The 16,798-nt window shown below is 36.6% G+C and overlaps 2 long non-coding RNA genes across 2 annotated transcripts; both read right to left on the bottom strand.

The window, feature by feature from the left end:
* Positions 1-371: 371 nt before the first annotated feature.
* LOC139999064 (uncharacterized) lies at positions 372-5,382 on the bottom strand. The gene is made up of 3 exons (XR_011804088.1): positions 4,443-5,382; positions 3,256-3,313; positions 372-1,780 (listed from the first exon to the last, which is right to left on the bottom strand). It is a non-coding gene; the product is annotated as an uncharacterized lncRNA (long non-coding RNA).
* Positions 5,383-7,374: 1,992 nt separating this feature from the next.
* On the bottom strand, positions 7,375-16,102 carry LOC139999065 (uncharacterized). The gene is made up of 4 exons (XR_011804089.1): positions 16,055-16,102; positions 11,242-11,333; positions 10,119-10,256; positions 7,375-7,779 (listed from the first exon to the last, which is right to left on the bottom strand). It is a non-coding gene; the product is annotated as an uncharacterized lncRNA (long non-coding RNA).
* Positions 16,103-16,798: the final 696 nt, after the last annotated feature.

The raw sequence follows: 16,798 nt of genomic DNA, 5'->3' as shown, positions 1-16,798 counted from the left end.
AACACCTAATGCTAGTATTTTTATTCATATATCATCCTCAAAATAAGATGGCAATACCCAAGCATTTAGGCTACCATCTCATTACTTTTCCTTTTCTTCTTCTGATACTATGTTTGATGCTAGACTATTACTCACCAACTCATGCCTCAATTTCTCGTGTTTCAGATGAGACTATCAACGTTTATTCTTCTTTAGAGAATGCACTACGCTTTGCAAGAGAAAGAAAGCAGAGAAGCTTGAAAATATAAGCATTACTGAAAGCTGATATCCCAACATCATAACATATGGCTGTCTGTGAAATTAGACATTAGATATATTGTGTCACCTAAAGAAATTTTTATTTATTTGCCTAGCAGTGATTTATACAGTTTTCTAAGTATTTTTTCTCCAAGATATCAGAAATAAATCTACTGTATAAGCCAAGCAAAACTTCAATTCTTCAAAAGAGATAAAAATGCATAAAATGTCATTTGTGATTGTATTTTAAAATCCTTTATATGAGCTAGCAGACTGTACAACAGATGCAAGAACACAAGAGGATTCAACCAAGACAAGCCCACACATCAAGACAGTGTCAGTGTCACAACTTCTCTTTCCCTCAAACCTAAGACTGAAAAATAGGCGAGAGATCATTTTTTTCAAACTATACATGTATTTTAACAAGGAAAACAGTGAGCTATTCCAAGAGTTTTTCTCTTAAAATAATTGTGATGATGGTAACTTCAGAAGAGAAAATACATCTTCCTCCCTAGGACAGGATCAAGGTATTACAGGTAATAGTATTCCATCTACATTACAAGGGCTACCTGCTAAATTTATGTGGGACTCATAAAAACAAAGTTTGGTGTAACAAGGACTGCTTTCTAATGTCAGTTATCTTCTCATCTAGAACATGTAAGAGTAATTTTACCAGAGAACCAGCATTACACACAGAGCAAACCAGTACTTACCCCAAAGGATTTTTTTTTAATGTGGCTGAAATCCACAATTGTTATATAAAGTCAATACATAGTTACTATAAATAATTTTGAATTCCTGGGCCAAGCACAATTGTTAATGACTTTGGGATACACAGAAACCTTTTTTTTAAGTGATTACTCTCCTGCATTGTTCCTGAGGGAACGGCTCCATTCTCTCCTGGAATCAAGCTGAAGATGTGGAGATAAAGCATATTAATAGACATTTGACATCCAACCAACACCAATGGAGAACCCTGCAGAAAACAGGTTGAGTACCTAAGGCAAACACAAGTAAGAATGAGTTGCTTTCTGCATTTTACCATCAGCAGAACTAGACTTTCTGGACCCTCTTCTACCACCTACATCATTTGCAAGTAGCTGGTTTACATGCATTTTGTACTGAGGCACGATGCTTTCCTCCTGAGGAGATGGAAAGGCTTCTGCATCTTTTCAGCTCCCCCAGTATTTCTACAAGTGGTCTCTGTGCATGAATTTAAAGGGTTAACTTTAATGTAACCAGCTTTGGCAGGTGTAAGCTTTGTAGATGGGACACTAGAATGGACCAACATATACAAGAACTATAAAAAGCTCCTTATGTTACACAAAACACATATACATGAGCATGCATACATACGTGCTTGCACTGATCGGATGACAGCTTTAAACAATATTCATCAAACACAGAACTGCTACGAGTGGGTTGTTATAATATGTGAAATTATTTGACATTGTCTGTCTGCTCCTTATGTCTTCACCCTGAAGGATGATCCTCGTCTTCTCCGTATGCTCATGAGTTTTTTCACACTAAACAGAGTGGTACACTAAATTTATTGTTGGTGGCAAAAAAAAAAAAAAAAAGTTTGTAAGCTAAACAGGCTTGATTGATGTTGATGTGCTGTTCATGTTAATGGCATGTTTAGCAAACACGCTAATCTGGAACTTCCATCTTCTCTTCTGAATTCCAGCAATGTTTGTTCCAGCAATCATTTTGATCATCAGACACTATTTCTCCCTAAAAATTATGATCTGCCTTTCAAAAAGTCTATGGAATTTCTGTACATTCACTAGTTTTGCTTTTTTTTTTTTATTTTAGATGTTTAATATGCATACTAAATACAGTATCTACATTCATTTCACGTGTGTCTTCAAATTAAATGTCAAGAATGCCCAAGAGAACAATGTTAATGAAGTCTTAGCCCACAGCACCCACTATCTTTCATTCTTATTAAACACAAAAGAACAAAAAGGTTAGTATAAATGTTGATATTTAACCAAAAGGGAACATTTTTTGTGCATATTCATGAGGTATTAACATTAGCACCTTTTTTGTTCTGCCCAATGAGTTCAGTGATAAATAGATATAGAACATGGTTGAACATGGTTATTGAAAATAAAGATGTTCTGGTAGCTAGCCAGCACATCAATTGATTTTACATGCTTGGTTTTTCTCTTTCATTTTTCAGTTCTACCTCAGGTTATGAATTTTCAGAAGCAAACATGAGCAATTTGTTGTAAATACACGATTGCTACTTGGACTGGTATATCACTTTTCTTAGTTTCCCTTTTACAGGTTGCTTAAATTAGTAAACTGTACACTTGAAAAACACTGCAACATATATTCTTTTATATATTTTCTACTTTATGTCTTTTATATTTAATATATATTACTTCATATATTTTCATTTTCCATTGAAAAACTTTCAATAATTTCTTCCTTTCTTGTGATATAAAGTATCAGAAAACCTTAACGATCTCAAGAACTGCACTGGTTTTATTACTTAATGCTACCAGAATATGTACATAAATATTTTTAAATTAAAAGTTTTCATAGATTCTGAAAAAAAAAACACCATAATTTAGCTCAAAACCTGAATGAAGACACATATTGCACATATACTCTTTACTTACTCTTTTATTAGTTTTAAAGTCATCTAAACACGCAGCAAAATCATGTGCTGCCGAACAGCCTAATACATTATCCCACATGAAGAAGACCATTTATAAATCCTGGCTCAACTGCAATTCCTTAGCTGAAACCTAGTTAGCAAAAACTTGTAAGAGACAAATATATTAGCAGAAAATTTATTTTCCTCACCAGGGAGCTTTGATTCACAAAAGCAGAATGTGCACATACCCAAACCAGGAGATGTAACTATTTCAGCTAGAATAGCTGCGCAGCTGCAGTGGAACCACTTGACCAACCTGTAATTCTTTTCCTCCTTCCACACAGGGAGGAGGAAAACACACTTTATTTACTGTGTATGGTATTTAGAGTAAGGACCAACTTATTACTTACTCCTGTATGCAGCTCCTATCTCGAGCAGTGCCCCGATGACACTTGGGAATGGTGGATGCTGATGAAATAAAAATAAAAATTATGATAAATTGATAAAACCATAAAAAGTAATTGTCTTATAGTTCACTGGTTGACTTAATCTACAACAGTATAATTAAAATATCTTTTATAATTTCTCTTAAAATAAATTCTGAATCGTAACACCAGTGATGGGCTTTCATTTTTATCTAAGAAACATATGCAAATGTAAGCTGCTTCTGATGCTATATGCGCAGGTCATGAAAGCCCAAGTACCCCAGCACCATACTGCAATTTGCGGTGGAAATACTCCATTGCTGCCCAGACAGTAAAGGGCACGTAATTTAGTATCTCTGCACTGCAGTTGGTCACCTGTACAATTTACTGTCCCTGACTCTTTGCCAGCTTTGTTACTTGAATCCATAAGTTTGGCAGGGTAGGGCCAATCTTTTAACCTGTGACTGTATCAATACCTTTCACAAGAAAACACCAGTCTCTGAGCCAGCCCCAGGCACTACCACAGCAAGGAAAAAAAATAAAATAAAAATTAACTAATCCTTTAGTGCCATTTTCCTTCTCACCATTTCCATTCTTTCCACCACGCTTTCTTTAGTTTACAACTGACTATGGTCACTTAACATACTCTGCAAAATATGCCTTTTAAAGAGGCATTATTTTGGTATTTACTTCAAGTGCTACTAGTATTGAGTGACTGAAATGACTACTAACAGAAAAAATATCAGTATTCATCTGGTGCTGCAGTGAGGATGGAAAAAAAGAATTCTTGAAAATCTCTCTCTGCCCCTGCAAGGCCTGAGCTCAAGTATTAAGATCTTAGTAATAATTACTACTGAATTATGGATTATTTTCTCCCTAATGTTGTATGATTCTTTTACAAGCGGTAATTGTCAGAAAATGGATTATTTTATCATGTACGCAGCCTGCCACCATCATGGCAGCCTGTGCCTTACCTGAGCCACAGCGCTGTGTCAGGAGGGCAGGGCCTGTACTAACCGCTCACTGCCACAGCGTGTTCGTGTCTTTCAGATGTTTTAAATTAGACATTGAAAACCTAGGAAAATACTACGTAAGGGAGCATTTCTGCTTAAAGTACGAAGAGAAAGAGCAAACCTTAAATAGTCCAAAATTTACTTCGTGATGCCCAGTACCTTTGCAGAGGCCCGAGGCTCCACCTCGCCGCCGCCTTTCCCCGTGCTCCCCCCCGCGGTGGCTGCGGGGCGCGCTGGGAGGGCGCGGGCAGCGCCGGCTGACAGGGCCGGGACAAGTGGCAGTCACCGCCACCGCCTATCAGCCCCACGGCAGCCCTGCAGAAACACCCGGGCTCCGTAGTTCCAGTCAGTCACACAAAAGAATCGTCTATGTGTGAAAGTGTGTTAAAACAAAACCAACAACAAATAATAATAAAATAAAATCCCAAACAAACAAAAAACTTGGCAGCCTTGGGGCTGTGTGGGGCTGCAGATGCTCAGGGGTGCAGGGACACCACTCCATGCCCAAAGGGGCACAGCCAGCCCTAGGGGACTGTGCCCGCAGGGTGACCCAGGCCTGGACAGAGGCAATGACAGGCAGGGCCCCGGGCTGGGCCTGGAGTGGGCCTGCAGGCCCTGAGGAGCTGGGACCTGCTCATACTGTAACAGTCCCACCTCCAAAATTTGTGCAGATTAGCAGCAAATGCTGTAAAAATAACTTGACGGTCCTGCTTATCAAAATCAGACATCAGACAATTACTGTGCTAGGATCATTACTTAATTCTGGCCAATACTGTTTTCTTAATCTCCCTCTGCTCCCTGTCTCTGTGTCTGTCTGGTTTTTGCCCTCCCTGTATCCTGTAGGCCTTTTGGGGGAGGTATTCTCAGTGGTTTGTGTTCAGTCTTGGCAAATTACTTTCAATCTGAAGACTGGCCTGTCTAGCTACTATCATAAAGAATTAACGTGCATATTTCTCAGTGAACATAATTTTTTAATGATATTTAACAAGAACTGGATGGGTATGTTTGCCAATTTAAAAGCTGGCAGAAATGTTATTTAACATGTATTTTACTTTAAATGGTATGCAGATTTTTGGCTTCTAAATCTCATTTTAACATTGTTTCTGTGGCATACAGACAGCAAAACAGTGGCTTAAAATGTTTAGTTGCCAGACAATACAGAGTATTTTTTTTCCTATACATTTGTATCACAAAGGTTGTGTTAATGTTAAAGAGCAGACTACTAGCAAGCTTTTGTCACCAGTTACTTGATCTTAAACATTAAAAACACTTTGCAGTCATGCATTTATGAAGACTAAGTTTTGTGATTTCTTCCCCAGGTTTGCACAGATTCTTGGTGCAAAATTAAAACAGGAGTATGAGATAGTAAAAGAATCCCACACAGGGGAAAAGCAGGAGTGTCAAACCGTCTTTCAATCAAAAATACTATACCGATGAACTAGACAATGAAGAAATGGATGGTGTCACTGAATAGTGACATTAAGGAATCAACTGAATGTGTAAATCTGAAGTATTGGGTATCTGTCACCCATATTATGCATTATTCCTTTTAGCCACTGATTCAAATGAACCTTGTAAATTGAAATGTGCATGTAAAGTAGGATGTTCATAAAAGCCTTTGAGAGTTTCACAGTTTGGGCTATAATTACTTTCTTAGCACAATTCTTTGAGACAGTGACTACCTCTCAAACAAGGACTGATTATCCACAGCTCCTACTGGTTTCATTACCAGCTCATTGGGGAAGGCCTTATGTTATATAGTGTCAACGGAAAATGGACTAATAAATAAAAATGGGATGATTGATTAAAAGCCAATGAGTACCTTAGTACTCCAGATGATGCATTGTGCTGAAAAGTCTCATGATCTATAGAAAACAGAGACAAAGGAATGCAAGATTAAAGAGGCAATCAGTGGCAGTAAAGAAAACAGAACTGAGAAGCCAATAGCTTAGTCACTAGCCTCATGGTCTGAAATTGTGAAATTATTAGTAATAAAAAATAACTGGAAAGATGCCTGTCATGTGGACAAAACAGACTTGATTGTCAGGTTACAGAAATAGTCCAAGTAGATCTCTTGGCTAAGCAAGTGATTGGTTCTATAAGTATTTGAGCTACATCTATAAAATCAGTAAGGATTTAACAAGTCAATTTAAGGAACACATATTAATCTTTATGCAAATAATGTATTAAATGACTTATCACTCACTTTTTCTTTCTTTCTTTTTAAGCAACTACTGCCAGAGCCTTACTTCGTATTTCTTCATTTCTCCTGGTTCTAAGCCACAGTAAAATGCCAATACACCAAGATGCTGAGAACGGTTGTTCTAGAGAGATAACATGATAACAATCTTTAGTAGCTTATCCATAGTCTCTGTGCAAAACACAGAGATCTAGTCATTTAAGAACAATTTCCTTCACCTAACTAGAGCATCCTAATCCACATTATTCATCTAGTTTCTCACTGGAATTACAGAGAGCATGAACATAGGTGTTTTACTAGGTGACACAATTCACACTATGGATGTATGAATTACTTCCTTCTCTACTAAAGAGGTACCTTTAGCAATTATTTAAGATAATTTATTTTTACATCATTAAAATTAGGGGAAATGAATCTTACTGTTAATGATTGACCAGTGCAAAGCAGCACACAAGAGGGTGGTGAGCCTCAGTCAACTCTGTCTCAATGGCAGAACAATTTCATTTGAGTTTATGACAGCAAAAAACTTTTCTTTTTTTTTTTTTTTTTTGCCCTGAGTTAACATTGTGGTCCTGCCCTTTAAAGACTTTTAGAAGTCCACTTCTTGACTGATCATGAAACAGGTTGATTGCCTACAAGTCATCTTACATTGTAGAAAGATTTTCTCGTACTATAAAAATGGAAATGTGAAGGTATTTTATGACTTTATAGCACTCAAAGCTATTGGGATATGTTATAAGCTCTGACCTGCACTTATAATTATGGTTACCATCACTCCTTGAGAACAAGACCTGAAGTGATAAATATGCCTGCTTCCATGAGTGATTAGAAATGACTTAAAAGAATTCACTTTCAAAAAGAAATCATGCACTAATTAAATACAGCCTTAAAAAAAATAAAAATAAAATAAAAAAAGTCCCAGAAATAAGTCTACTTTGTGAAGTTTATGCAAGTGACTGCCTCTGTCTTGCACTAACGCAGAGAGAGTAGGTAGAGAAGTTTCTTCAGCCCCAACATGACAAGCAGGCACTCTTGTGACATTTGGGTGCTGCTCTCAGGGGAAGTTCAGATTGGATATTAGGAAAAAGTTCTTCCCTGAAACAGGCTCACTCAGAAAGTTGTCATATGGCCCCAATCCTGTCAATGCTCAGAAAGTGTTCAGACAAGAATCTTTTAGGTACATGGTTTAACTCTTAGTTTGCCTTGTATGGAGTCAGGAGTTGGACTCGATGATCCTCACAGGTTCCTTACAGCTCAGGGTTTTCTATGATTCTCTCAGGTCTCCTCCTAGTAAATCTAAGAAAAGACCAAAAGCTTGAAAAAAATAGGGAAAGAGAAGAATAGTTCACCAAAATGTTAAAATAAATTAAAAAAAAAATGTCTAAATATCCCAATGTATTTAATTTCATTCTGTTAGTGATGCTGCACCAGTGTGCTGAAGTTCTTAATTATACTTAATGTGGAAAGTCTAATTTCATATTTTTAGAACTTTATATGCATTAGGATAGAACTTTGAAGTTTCCGCATAGTGCAAAATGCCAGCTATTATTCAATTCCTAAGCTAATTTCAGAATGCTAGTTTTTGAAGGACATGAAATATTTAGCTTTGTTACCCTTGTAGCTTAACATTGAATCTTTTAAAATTGTAAGGAATAACTTCTGCAAAACAAAAGATTTTTTGAGAAAATTTCCTTCTAAAAAGTTTTTTTATACATACTAAAATGCTGCAGCCTCAGCATTCTATTAAATTTGTGATGAGATTTAAAATACCTGTAATGCTGTTTCCATTTATATTCCAAAGAATTTTTCCATAAAAGCATATGTGCACAACAGGAAAAAAAGACAGAGCAAAATTGCTATCTCCTTACTCCTGGCTTACCAGCCTCTAACTGGAACAGGAGGCATTTGAAAATGTATCTAGCTCATTTATTTTCTCACCAATTTTTCTCAATGTATTGTAATATTTCATTTTCTCTTGTTCAACAAAGAAAAAGAACCAATAAAAAGATGATAGGAGAGAATTCTATGCAAGTCTTTGAAGTAATGCTGATAATATATTCCTGAGAAACCGAATTTCCATTTGCATAATTAAATTGGCCAGAACTATCTTACTGTCCAGCTTGCAGGAGTTCAAATTCTCTGAAATGCATTATCTATACCCATGAGACCCTGGTCAATTACACAGGTGAATTGATAGAAGGATTCAAGGCACAGCATGCCAGATACAATGTTATACATTAATGGGAAGCCTAATACATGTTACACACTATGCAACAGTAATATTTTGGTAAATAACATACAACTGCAGAGGACACAGAATTGTGACACTGCAAAATTGAAGTCAATGGGTGTTTTTTTTTGTCTACTGCTATCAAGTAGGAAGTAGACACACAGATGTAATGATGGGAGTTTGTTAAAAAGCTGGCTTTTTTTCCCCCTGCATAAGTATAATTTTTACAAGCAAATTCTTGCACCTGCATTTTGGTACTTGCAAAACACATAAAACTTAAGTCTTGTAAATACTGGTTTGCCTAATTTTCATGTGCATTACTACAGTAACTAGGGGATCTGTGTTGTATTGAAAAGAATGAAACTACTGCCACGTGGGCGACTGTTGACCTCTTGACAAACAAATTTGGCTAGAGAAAAGGTGCTACGTTTCTAATTCCGATGACTGTCTTTCCAAACTGCAGCCAGACCTCAGTCACACTTTACATCAATGACAAGTATGGCTGAGAGTTGGAAGGGGAAGATGTCATGGGACAAGCCATCTCTTCCTCCTGAGATACTCTTACTTGTCTTTCTCTAGACCAAAGAAAAGCCTATGTCATATCAGTATTAGCATTTGGTATCTAGCCACCTAATTTTCAGTTTCATTTGGTTAGCTGGCAATGCATACATTTTTCACAATCATTACTCAACAATAAAAAAAAAGTTCCTGCTCCTAGAAAACATGCATGTGGTTGTCTCAGTCCTTTGCAATGCTAAAACACTTCTTGAAAGATCCAGAATCTTCTACGAAAGATGCAGATCCAAAATATCCAAAAGATCAAGATCCAAAATATTTTATGAAAGATCCAGACCTTCCCTTGAGATAACAATGCTTGCAGTAGTGATCTTGCACTACCAGCAACCACATTAGTATGAAAATTTCACTATGTCATGAACATGAGACTTCAATACAAACCATGGTTTCTGTGCAATGACACTTTGGTTTTAAGTTAAGGAAACAGATGTGGAGTTTAGTATGTACAAATAACCTGTGAAAAAGAAGTGACCAGTCACGAAGTGGCAGAAATCTATCGAATGTACTCTGCTTGACCGTAATCAAAAGGTGACCCATACATTGCCCCAAAATCCACTTAACATTGAATATCCATTTATCAAAGACAATTTTCTGAGAATAATGAAGTATGATGAACCACCTAAAGACAATTTGGACCATCTGTCTGCCTCCTTGGTCATTAACATTCACCTTCAGATATGCTTGGCTTGTTTTATAACTATTTAAGTGACAGGAGAATTAGTTCATTCCCATGGATTCAGGTTTGTTTTTTTTTTTTCATTTTGTTTTAGTCTTTGTCGTGTCTTGTTTTGTTCTTGTGTACTTTGTTTTTTCTATCATCTATACATACCTTTGTTGAACAATGTGGGGGCAAAGAAGTCTTTGAAGAATTAGGGTCTTTCACAGTATTCACTCAGTCTGTCTTCAGATGAAAAATGCAGGTTTCAGACAATCAGAAAGTTCTTGATTTTTCTTCAAACTCTTTCAGCTGAGGCATTCATTAAAAACATTTAAAAGTAAAACTTTACAATTAAAAAAAAAAATCTTTGTGCAAACTTTAATACATACTTAATTAAAATATTAAATAAATCCCAAACTAAAACTGCACTTAAAACTAAACATTTCATATGAAGAGCAAGGCTCTAGCATATTCCAGCAAGAAAATGCAAAGAAAAAAATGAAGTATTGTTATTCTGCCAACCTAATTTATTTTACAAGAAGGTACTGAACTTTAAGTTGAAAAATCTAATTAAACAATGATTCACATAGTATTAATGACAACATTTCGGTGATCTTTTGTTCTTGGTTTAAAAAGAAGCAATACTAATGACAAGCGTCATCAGAGAAAAAGCCTCAAGTATATCAATGTTTAAAAAGAATTTATAATCTAGCCAAGATCTGTTTTTAGGTGTGAAGCTATCAGATTGATAATAATATCCACCATGCTCTTTATAGCTAGTTTCTTCTGAGTGGCTGTAGTATAGCTGTATGGATTCAGAGCTGATCCATCAACTAATTTAAATACTTCAAATATAACTCTTCAGAAGTCTCTGTTCTCTAATCTCTTCTATGTTCATTTTTTTAGGAAGTAGGTCACTGACTCAGCTCATGGTCTACGACATTAAAGCTCTCTCAGCATTCCTTTGTCAGGCCATGAAGCCCGAATACCAGCCGCACGTAGTTCGCTAGCTTTTGCTAGCAAGGCTGGCTGGATTTCATACCACAAGGAAAAACAGCAGGCAGACATGAGCCAATGCTTTGAATTCTACAAAGTCAGTTTTAGTATTCCTCAAGATTTTCTATATCATCTATTTGGTTCTAAGACAGAAGTCTTATAGACTATACCCCATTACTATAGTGAATAATCAAGTAGAAATTTGCACAGCATTAGTGAGGCTGGCTAGTGTAATGCTGCCCTTCACTGTAAAGCTCATTAAAAACTATACAGAGGTAAAACACAGATTATAATTTACTCAGCTATACTCCAGTTAATCCACTGTCTCCATGAAAGAAGCATGACTTAGTGCATCTTCTGTACTATCATCGTGGGCTGCCATCTCCTCTCCTGTAGTATAGCATGCAAAGGGAATCACACAATTAGTTAGTTGTAAGAAGTACAGTTCATTTACTTCAATTCCATTTCTATGTTTTTGCCAGTTGATTATAAAGATGCCATTAGAAATCCATGTTTTCCTTGCAGTAGCACTCCATTTTTGTTCATCTCTGCTGTTTTAAGTAGAGGGTAAAATTCTGGCACAGGCAACCATTAGCAGACCCACTGCTTTTACTTTTTTATTTATAGCAGTTGCTTCTAAATGATGAATTGGATAATGCTTAGAGGTGGAAATGGTACTTTTCAGAGGTTAAAAAAAAAAAAAAAGGAACAATTAAAAGATAGTGATCAAACACTGGAAGCAGATTCATGTAAGAAAATTCTTATTAAGAGACCATCCATATGGACTCCAAAATGGTAGTCTGTATTGCAAAACTATATTGCTGTATGAGTCGATCTTGTTTCATCACATTTGTACTGATGCTTTCCCACATTCCTGGCAACTGATAATAGTCATATAGGTATGTCATGGCTTGTCAGTTGAATTATAAAACTTAAAAAAAAAAAAGCAGATGTTATAGTGCTAAGTATTGTATCAATGAGTGTAATAGTGCCCCCTTATTCTCTTTTAAGTTCAGTCTTGCAACATAAATCAGTGTTACCTGACAATGGTAAGGCAATTCAAATGTTTTCTGATTTTGTCAACTTGTATTCCAAATCCTCCTATGCTGAGGTATGGCCTGGCTCAGGCCAGGCCTAGACAGATTTCTCTGGCTAGGTTTTAAACTCGGAACCATGCTGGTTTTATTCTGGATATAAGCTATCTTCATCATGGTGCCCTAGCCTTCAGCTGAATTTCTGAGAGAAACAAAATTATTGAAAAAAGTTTATCTTTATATATATTAATATATATATCATAGAAACGTTAAGGTTAGAAAAGACCTTCAAGATCATCTAGTCCAACCTTTCCCCTACCACCACCCTTACCCACTAAACCATCTTCCTAAGCACCACATCCAACCTTTTCTTAAAAAAGCCCAGGGACTGACCCTGCTACCTCCCAGGGCAACCCATTCCAGTGCCTTTTTCTGAGAAGAAATTCCTCCTAATTTCCAAGCTGAACCTCTCTTTGCACAAAAAAAAAAAAAAAGATATAGATAGATAGATGGATATAGATATAGATATAAAATGCACTAAAAACAAACAACCTAACAACAACAACAAAAAACAACCAAATAAAACACCTTCGTTTGTTCTGGCCTTTTTTCTTTTTTCTTTCTTTTTTTTTTTTTTTTGAAACATGAAGCAATAAATTTTGTGCTTAAGACCTGTGCATGTGTGGGAGTTGGGGAAATGACTTTCCACTGCACAAAGGCACATTTTTATTGTTTTGCCTTCTACTCTCTTTTTCTTCTTATTGTTCACATCTTTCCTGCCTTGAATGACAGAGAAAAAAAAAAAAAAAAAAAAAAAGAATGAATTTTCTCAGCATCTGTGTGAGTTTCTTCTCAACTCATTACTCTCCCCAACTTTTATTACCCTTCTTTTTGCTGTATACTTATATGCCAATCCCTTTATCACTTTCTCAGTGTCACTGGTCTCCAAAGAGCAAACAATATATCAGGGAGAGAATCTGTTCTCAGTCACAACAATGTTAATTTGGTAAAGTTTTGAAACTGAGAACAGAATTTGGTCCTCTGTGTTGAAGAACATATTCCAGACTGCTTCTACTGGAAGAACTGATCCTAGAAGTCTTTGAGAGCTCCAGGAAAATTAGATATTGTAGTCTATATGCTGTCTGAACTTCTGAGCAGTATAGATAAAACATGTAAAGTGCCTTTTATTAATCTGCTATGCATATTTCTCCCTCGAGATGGATACATTTATTTCTCTAAACCCTTCTATCACATAGCATTCATTAATAGACAGTTTTACATGTAAACTCTCCAACACACACAAGTACATTTGAAAGAGAAATAAAAGCCCTTGACAATAGTGTACTTGATCCTCTGCAAATCCCTGTGGATGTATAGTACACAGTAAGTCAAAAATAATTAATAGGGTCAGCTCTAAAAGATGTCAAGTTCACTGAAGCGTTGTATGTTTCTTTGAAAGAGAAACAATGCTGACACATTTTTTAAAAGTTATGGTAAACTAAATGTCTTGCCTCTAGAGATTGGCACTTCCATAGTGCTTTTGTAGCTTCTTCTCATTGCTACCTGTGTTTACTCTTAGTCATATTGGTGGAATGCTTCTCTTTTTTTAAGGATGTGGGAATTTAAAGGTAGAATTGAGTGAAAAAAATCTGCTAGGTATTTTATCGAATTGTATTGCAATTCCTCTAGAAGTATGAATGTAATGGCCAACATCATTCTAATCCGTTACTCTTGTTTTTCACCATGCAGAGAGCTTACTGAAAATAAGGGAGAATTATTCATAAAAAAATAAAAATAAAATCAAACTTGGCAAAGTACTTCGTATTTGTCAAAATCAAATGCCAACAAGTTTCAAAGACTGAAAGTCAATGTTTTTAACAAATCCCATTATATGGAAAGCCGTAACACCCCATGCGAATAACAGCTTTGCATGATGCCACTGACATGCAACCCTAATAACTTGCCCTGCTGAAGAACCTATCCTTCCCAGCACTGAAAATGCTTCCCCCAGGATATATAAATTTATCCCAACATCACACCTAATAATTTTTCTTGTTAATCTGGAATTTAATATAAATCGTAAGTATCTGTTCATTTGTGTTCAGACGTTACAGAGTGCTGCCAAGTGAAGGGGTTTGTTTTGTTTTGTTTCAGTTGGAAGACTCGGTTTGTTGGTATACATTAATTTTAACGAGCAAATAGTAGCCTTGGTTTGTTGTTGTGAGAGTCAGGCAGAGCTCTAACTTCTTAGTGACACACTGGAGGCCCTGAATGAAGGCAGGAGTCATTAGGAAGAGCAGTGTCAGTTCCAGCGGCAGCTCTCTCTCGTGGCTATGACAGGCGACCTCTGCCAAGGCAGGTCACTGCTGTGCGAAGAGCCATGGAGGCAAAAGAGGAAGAATAAGGCAAAAGAAACTGGTAGACTAATGCAGTATAATTTAAAAGCTGACCCTGTGCATTTAGGCTAATGGAACTAAACAACTGTAATCCTGAAAAGAAAATGGAACAGTATTGAGAATGGAGCTACAGTACTTGAAATCCAATTAACTGTTATATCTCCCTAAAGATTTGGGTCACATTTTTTCCTTTCATTAACTGAAATTTGTTTTTTTCTTTGATTAAGCCTAATACTAAACAAACAAACAAAACAGCCCAGTAATCAAAAATATGCATTGTTTTAGGCCCACTCTACATTATTAAAATCTCTTATTTCAGTCATTTGCATCATATTTCAACAGCGTTAAACTCACATGGAAATAGCCTGCCAAACAGCAAAATCCTCCTCAAAACCATAACAGCAAAGAGAACTTTCTTTCTACTTTATTTGTTAAAATAAAAATAAAAACAATATAAAAAAAAGTCATCTTAGCATCTGGGGTTGATTTTGGATTGTTTTTAGCTGAAGAAAGCCAAAATTAGGCCACTGGGTACCTTCAAAAAAAGAGAAGTACAAACACATTCAGCAGTCATAAAAGAAATGAGATTTATGGAGGAGTATCTCAGCAAGTAATGAAGGACAGCCATTCTCTCAGACTCCCTTGATGCACTTAGCGAAGGTACCAGATCTCAAGTAAACCCTGTGGATTCTGCAAGTGACATCTTCTGTATTTCACAACAAATTCCCAGACCAAACAGTAAAGGCATTAAAGAAAGTGAGATCAATATTTCTCAGCCTACTTTTGTTCTCCTCCCTAAACCTCAGAGCCAAACAGCAGAGTCCCACTACACTTTCTCTGTAGTCATCACTATCCCTGTCCTGGCTGCGGAGAAGTAAGTACAGGTCTGAAGTTGAAATTAGGACAGGCAAGATTTTTTTCCATTCTCACACCCCGAAAGATGCAGAGCTGGGTTATATAGCAGCATCTGAGTGTTCTCACACAATAGCACAAATAAGTGAACTAGGAATACTCCTGTAGACAGACATCAATTTCAGCTAAGAAGCAGAAGCTACCTTTCTCACAGCTAATGATGGCCATTTCTAAGTTAAAAGAAGTGCCCAGCCATGTGAGTGCTGCTTTATAGTATAAAAGAGCTTAGCTTAAATCTCCAGTGGAACAGATAACCAGAACTAAAATTGCCAGTCTATAACTTCAGATAAAATTCCACTGTTGATGTGAAAACTATAGTAATTCTAAAGATGGACACAAAGCAAGGTAGAGAGAAACTATAATAATTCTGAAGACAGGCACACAGCAAGATTGAGAAATGGGACCAAGCACATGCTTGACTTGGAGTGCAAGGCTAGAGGGAGAATGGATGGTCCCGTTCCACAGAGCTGGCTGCCCGTGGATCAGAGTTGAGCTTTTTGCACCAGCTTCTACCTTTGCTTCAGTATCACATACTGAAATTAGCTGGTGAACAGCTAAAGTCAAACCTTGCTCAGAAGAACACACACCACCCACACGTAGAAATCATACTTACTGGTAAAAGGATGTTAATCTCCAGGGCTGTTTGTTGATTTGGTACAAGGTTAGCCAAAATTCAAGGCCACCTTGTTTTTACAAGGGAATGCTATGCATAATGTGACTGATTTGTAACAATTTTCCATGAAAATTCATTATTTTAGTAATTCCTTACCTGGTCTTCTATCATGAGATTATGGAGAGGAATGTTTTCTCTTATTCTAAAGAAGAAAAAGGAGAAAAACAAAAGAGTGTTAATTAGACTGTGGACCTCTATGCTGCTCTTTTTCATGAAATAAACAGCTAGAATTATTCAGTAAGCTAGAACTTTTTCTAAAAAAGTTTTCTAAAGCTTATTTCAGAAACTCATTAAATAGTTTGAGAAGGTCAAAAGCTGTGTCTGAGTCCACTGTGAACATGCCTCAGTAATCAGCCATGTTTTCAAAATACACTAGTTTTGGTCCTTGGAGCAAAACAAGTTGAACTGCACTAGTGCTAAGCAACATGTCATCAGAAATGGATCTGAGCTGGTCCAAAGCTGGAATTTATTAGCTCCCTTCCTGACAATAAATTCCACATAGGACATGTGAGGATCTGTTGTGAAATTTTGGCTATTCAACCTCATATCAAAATGATTGAGTACAAGTGTATTTGTAGCCCAAGAGTGCAAGTGAAATCTGGCAGCTAATTTTGTGTAAGATCACAACCTCCAAATTAAATAATAGATGTAGCCTGCCTGCTGCATCATCAAATTTTAATTAGAGTCTTTGCAGCTGTATATCTTTGATCTCAGCTAAATAAATCATAGATGTGTTGTGTTTTTTTGGATGTTTTTGGTGTCATGCTAAACTCATATATGAAACGGAATAGCGTGCCTGAGTCTGCCTTGTTACTAGGAGGGAAGAAGGTGATTCCCCCT

The sequence above is a fragment of the Anas platyrhynchos genome, chromosome 19, assembly GCF_047663525.1.
Source record: "Anas platyrhynchos isolate ZD024472 breed Pekin duck chromosome 19, IASCAAS_PekinDuck_T2T, whole genome shotgun sequence".
NCBI classification, from domain to species: Eukaryota; Metazoa; Chordata; class Aves; order Anseriformes; family Anatidae; genus Anas; species Anas platyrhynchos.
The sequence above is the reverse complement of the archived record's forward strand: the minus strand, read 5'-3'. Positions and strand labels throughout refer to the sequence as shown.